Below are 6419 nucleotides of genomic sequence, written 5' to 3'. Positions count from 1 at the left end.
CAATATGTCTGTAGGTTCAGTCATCCAGGTCATGTGATCTAAGGAGCTTGGAGAGAAAAGAGACGTCTTTAAGTTTCTGGAAGACGTTTCATCTGAGAAGCTTCTTCAGCTCTAAAACCAAACGGTGGAGAGTCCCAGATATTTAAACCTGAGAGGGAAAGAAAGCATGTCGCTGACCCACCACTGATGTTATTTCAAGGAGGAAACTGAGAGCCTTTGCACCAGGAGCACAAACATCAGCTCCAGCAATGATCCACTGATGTGTTTTTATTCCATGTATGAATGTTGTTATTGACAGAGATGACGTTTGTGTGTCAGTGATGCAGTGACTGTTGTTGTTACCTGTACAGGCTGGTTAGACTCTATGAAACAGATCATACAGATCTCTGCATGTTAGAAGAGACTATTAAAGGTCATGAATGAGACAAAGGCAGGGAGGCGTCCTTTACAGCTAAACAGCAGAGTGAGAGAACAGCCAGCACCTCTACATTTATCACATTATACAGCACATGTATGATACTGACAGGGATGAGAAGAATTTAGTGATTCTGATCCCATCATTGATATTACTTATTGATTCTCAGTAGCTCTGCTCTGACAGTCACCACCATCACTGAGCAGCATATCAAAGACATTTGTGCACATTAACTGCATGTTGTGGCTCAAATGTTTGTGCATGTTGGAGGCATTTCCTCTTTGTTGTGATCAGTGTTGGTCATTACTCAAAACAGTCATTATTACACATATTACACAGAACACTTTGATTAAAAGTAATGGAGTACGTTACTTCATTACTCCTCATAACATTACTTTGATGTTAAAATGAACAAATGAGCATGTAACAACATAAAGCTGAGGTACAGCCCCACACACCAACACAGATCCTGATGAGGTCACGTGATGTTTCTCTGAGTGTTTATGAACACAAATCAAAGATGAAACAGCACAAAGACACTTCAAAGTGATTCTACTGTAGAAACATGAACAGGTAGAAACCTGCAGCCTGACTGCTCATCACTTTGTTACCTGTTCAAGTTCAGCAGCAGCAGCTCACTTTATCACGGTGCTGGTCTGGGGTCAGTGTTTACTCAGCTTTAACTAGTGATGTGACGTTCTGTATCGAGGCTTCGAAGCGTGTGTCGAGTAATGGAGGGGGCGTTTCCGCGAAGCGCGTATCGAGGCTTGCTTCATTTATGGGAGGAGCTGAAAATGATGACGTCCGAAGCCTCGCTGCCCGGCTGTACCACGTGACTGGTTCAGGAAGCGGTTCGAACTTTGCCGCGAGCTATGACAGCGATATAAACCCCTCAGACAAAATGTGGGCGTTTGATGCAGAGTTGCGGTTAGTGAGAGTTAGAGACAGTTTAGAAAAAAAAAATCGCCTACGACCTGCCACAGTGGAGAAACTGTTTCTTTTTAATAAAAACCAATGATGTGTCCCCTAAACACTAATCACTGTCCTTGCCTCAATGTTACAAAAGCACAACCACTGTCCACACCTCACCTCACAGTATATGATCATTTCCATTTTAGGCATTTCCAAATAATCATGTTCCATACTGCCAGTATAAATATACACAGTACACTGCATCACTACAATATACATGTTTTACACACTCCTTTTGTTGTTGACATTTACAGGCTGTGTGCAAAAAGGCCACACTCTTCAAATTCATGCCAACTAATATTTTTACGTCCAGTAGGTGTCCTACTAGAGCAAATGAAGCTTCAAGAAGCTTCGCGTTGGGGTGAACCAATTGGATGAAAAGCTTCAGTGCTTCATGAAGCTTCATCTGCCCATCACTAGCTTTAACCTCACTCTGGGTTCTTGGCTAGCCTAGCTTTAGCTTAGTGTTAGCATGCTGTGTGCTAGCTTAGCGTCAGAGCTCTGCAGGTGTCTCGTGTGTAAATATTAATCACAGTGACAGTAAAGGAGGTAAAGGGCTGTGACGTCATCACGTACGCTGCGTCCTCTGTGGGCTCTGAGTGAACTCAAAGTACAAACTACAAGTACACAAACACGAACGTAGCTCAGAGTGGCGGACACACTCGGCCTCGTTGGTCCAGCTGTGAGTCCGTTACCGTGAACTATGGAGCGGCAGATTTGTGCTGAACTAAGCTGCACACAGCTGATGTTAGCCAGGAAACATTACACACTGACTTTAATGGAGAGACCGGAAATACAAACACACACAGTTTGTTGTGTGAAGAAATCAAACACGAGCTGAACAAACAGTAAAGTTCCTAAAGACAAACTGTTAAAGGAGGAAACAAAGCAAACTTACAGTTTCTTCACACACCAACAACAAGCTCCACTCCACGAAGTTCAGGAAGTGAAAGAAAACTTTGAGCAGGAAGGAAACACCCAAAGAGACGTTTGAGGACAATCAGGAGCATTGGAACACTGTGCTGCGTTCAGTTGCACCTCGGAAACTCCACACCTCTGGCAGGCTGTGATTTATTTCTGCTGGTTTTCCTGTTTGAAGCACAAACATCCGTCATCACTTTGTTGTTGTTCTTCCTGCAGCGTTTAAATATTTCAGCACTGAACTGATGTTTCTTCAAAGCTCATTTCAACCTGTTGAAGTCATGAATGAAAGTGCAGACTGAGAGTGGATCACATGATGTTTGAGGTGTGTCATGTGACATGTTCAGTATTGTCACACATGTCTAGATTGTCCCTGATATCATAACTGCTCAAACACTGATGATTATATTTGAAGAATTATTCCTGATGGCAGCAAAGTTTGAATGGAGCTCTCTGTCTGTGCTGATTTGTCGCCCTCTGGAGGTCAAAGCACAAACTGCATGATGTCACTGTAACCACCACAGAGACAGGAAGTGTTTTTATGACTGAAACACTGAAATGATGCTAACGGCTGTCGTTAGGCTCACTGACAGCAGTGCTGATGTGTTCATGTCAAACACTGGCTCAGGTCAGACTCCTTCATCCTTCTCCAGCGTGAGGCCGCCCTCAGACCCACAGGAGCTCTGACCTTTGACCTCCTGACCCTAACCATTTTAGTCTTGTTGCATCTTTAAATGCAAATCCATCCAAACTGTAGCCGAGCAAAAGAAGCTGGAAGCTGTTCTATGAATGATGTTGTTGAAGGAGCTTGGAAAGAAAAGTGTCTGGACTTCTTTAAGTTGCTTGAAGAGGGACATGGACGTCTTAACGCCCACTCACATCCTGGGACATTTGATCACAGGAAATCACATGATAGCGTGGGGCTAGATCTCACAATGGGTTCACCCAAGACCTTGGCTGATTGAGACCCACACCCGTTCTCACACCGTGGCTCGTGTGATTAGGTAGAGGATCAACAGGGGCTCCGTGTCCCTGAATTTAAACTGAATCTAAACACACCGTGCACAATGCCAAGTTAGATAATGGTTAAAAGAACAAGATAAGAATAAATAAAAAGATAAAATAAGGATAAAAAATAACTTAAAAAAATAAAATAAAAAGATAAATAACTGCAAATAAGTACAAATAAGTAACTGAAGACACGTGTGGTCTGCAGATGTCGATGTACATGGATGTACATGGAGTTTAATGTGCAAAATGAACTTAGTGTGCAAAGTGACCTGATGTGCAAACTGCAGTTTGAGGTCGGTCAGCTGTTCAGGAGTCTGATAGCAGTGGGGAAGATGGAGTTGTTGAGTCTGGATGTTCTACATTTCACACTTCTGAACCTTCGTCTCGAGGGCAGAGGTGTGTCTCTCCTCTGGACTCTGTGATGGTAGCTGCTCTGCAGAGAGGGCAGCGGGGTCCTGATGATCTTCTCCACAGTTGTTATCACTCTCTGCAGGCATTTGCGGTTTGCAGTAGTGCTGCCGTACCATGCAGTGATGCAGCTGTCAGGCTGCTCTCCACAGTGCAGCTGTAGAACCTGCTGAGGATCTTGGCCAACATACCAAATTTCCTCAGCCTCCTCAGGAAATACAGCAGCTGCTGAGCCTTCTTGACCAGCTGTGTGAGTTTGAGTCCCTCACTGACTCAAACTCCTTCAGTGACACTTGCAGCCTTGCAGATTAGTTTGCTGATCCTGATGCATCTCTGGAGCTGATGCTGTCCCCCAGCAGACAACAACAACATAGATGCTCTCACTAGTCCACTTTACCCTCTAATCACATCTCTGACATCTGCAGGTTGCTCCATAGAGACTCTTGTGCAATGCCAGGTGTTTGTGTTTGTCTGTAGGTACACATTAGATATGACCATAGACGCACACACACAAGTGAACACAGCAGCACAGATGGTTTCCACCTGCTTCCCTCTTTCTTCACACAACTGTGAGGATGATGAAGAGGTTTCAGGACGAGGTGGTCAGCAAGCACAGGATAAAGCAGGGCCATGAAACTCTCTGGTGCAGCAGATGTTTAATCAGACTCAGCTTTAGGCTTCTTTTCCCACCTGGCAGCAAAGTAACAGCTTCACTAATGTGAACAGTCACAATGTTAAACGTTTCTATATCTTCATATATTTTTATCTGTTGATGCTGCAGAATAAAGTCTGTTAACAGAGTGCAGGATGTGTAGAGCAGGTCCAGCTCTCCCTTTACTGTGTCCACTTTCATCAGCCCCTGTGAAGTGACACAGAGTGCATGTGTGTCTGTCAGCTGTTGTTTGTTGTGAAGGATGGAACAAATGAACACACACTTTTAGAGAAATCTGAAAAAGCAACACGTGCTTGGGCTCCTTCTGTGCTCGTCTTCATTAATGCTGATCTTTCTTTCCTGTTTGTTCTTTGGCACAAGCTTCAGTCTTTTCTCCCAGGGCTCCTTCACACTTAGAAACACACCTACATTCATTTATACACAAACATCATGAAACAAAGGCTTTGTAAAAGAGGACATGAGATCCTCTCTGAACAGCACATTCATATCAAACACAGGACTGAACAGGATATACTGAGTCTGTGCTGTTTTCATTGTTACTTGCTGAGTATTTTTACAGTGTTTGAAATGTGACTCAAGTCTGATTCTTCTACTGTGTGTGAACTCTAAGCAGCTGCATTAAACAGCTGCTTTTCAAACCAGGCTCAATCCTATGACTCTGTGAATGTAAACTTTTGTCACCTGCATGAATAACAATCCTTGATCTAGTCAGGACTGCAGTGCTCCTGTGATCCCAGCTTATAGATGGAGGCTAGCATGAGAGGCTCAGCAGCTAAAGCAGCACACCTGGGTCTCCCAGCCTATTAAAAGCAGCCCTTTGCTTCACCTGCTTCACTAAACATTATTATTATTATTTAAGCAGAGTGGTGGGATTCATGTAGGCATTGCTGTGTGACAGGAGGACTTTTCTTGAAACAGCTCGTGTGACGTGAGCTGACGTAAAAACAGTGATGTTAGCTTGATTCTCTTGGCTAAAACTATTTTAAAAAGAGGGTCAATCATGCAAATCTGCCAATAGAAGCCAAAGTTACAGCCCCTCAGAGTTTAAAGAGAAAAGGCCCGTTTCCAACACTCGGTTGTGCAAAGGGAAACAGGCCCACAGTGCCTGAGTGTGTGGGTAATTCTTCAAATAATATTCAAAAGCAAACATTTTTAAGCATGTAAATAAAATTCAATCATTTCTGCTCTTCAATACCTAAGAAATGAAAACTGGCAGATGGTCCCAAAATGTGAAACGCCTGGCTATCTGTGCATTTAGTGCTGCAAGTTTTCACTGTTTACCTTCAGAAGCATAAATCTCTGCACAGATAATGTTCATATGTGGATTCCTGGTTTCTGCAGTTAATTGTGACCCAAAGCGTATTTTTAAAGTGGTTCCAGGCAATAAAGTCTAAAAATAAATACATCTACTTCCTTTTTCTGTGTTCCAGCCTCAGTGACTCTGACACAGTGCTGTAATATTTACACCTCTGATGAAAACAGAGTTTGTAGTTGCAGAGAAATACTCGACTCATTTTGGGCATTTACGAGCAGGAACCTCAGAAAGCCCCTCGCTGCTTCACTGGTTAAGAAGCAAAGCAAACATTAGTTCACAGTGATGTTAATTAAGGCCCAAAGTTTAGGAACGAACGTCAGCACTTCACTAATGAATGTAATGCTGATTCATGTGCTTGTTTTGTAATGTGCATGTTGTGCGTTGCTATTTCCCATATTCTTTGGCACTGATAGATGAAGAGTCTCAGGCAGGACCGAGGCTGCCAGCTGCTGACAGTGAGCAGGGAGAGAGCAGCAGAAGCTGGGCAAGAGCAGGGCACCTTCAGCCCCCTTCATCAGTCAGAAATCATTTGGGTGTCTGTGTGAAATGTCTGATTTTTAAAATCTTTTTGTAGACATATTTATTAAATGTTTAACAATTATATAGAAGAAAGACAATGTAAAGAACAAAACATGACAAAACAAAAATGAGTTGAAGTTATGAACTGTTTCTGAGAGACAAATAACACCAGGATCCTTTTTTGT

The 6419-nt window shown here is 43.1% G+C and overlaps 1 long non-coding RNA gene across 1 annotated transcript in view; it reads right to left on the bottom strand.

Annotated features, from left to right (window-relative positions):
* Positions 1–2352, bottom strand: part of LOC146679680 (uncharacterized) — a 246169-nt gene extending 243817 nt beyond the window's left edge. The window contains exon 1 of the long non-coding RNA XR_014918492.1: positions 2286–2352. This is a non-coding gene — a long non-coding RNA (uncharacterized LOC146679680). The remainder of the gene's footprint in view (positions 1–2285) is intronic.
* Positions 2353–6419: the final 4067 nt, after the last annotated feature.

This window comes from Copadichromis virginalis, unplaced genomic scaffold (assembly GCF_057382275.1).
Source record: "Copadichromis virginalis isolate Kocher_CV1m ecotype Utaka unplaced genomic scaffold, C_Virginalis_male_GT1.1 unmapped_scaffold_1, whole genome shotgun sequence".
Classification (NCBI taxonomy): Eukaryota; Metazoa; Chordata; class Actinopteri; order Cichliformes; family Cichlidae; genus Copadichromis; species Copadichromis virginalis.
Note: the sequence above shows the minus strand (reverse complement) of the source record. Positions and strands in the feature narration are given on the sequence as shown.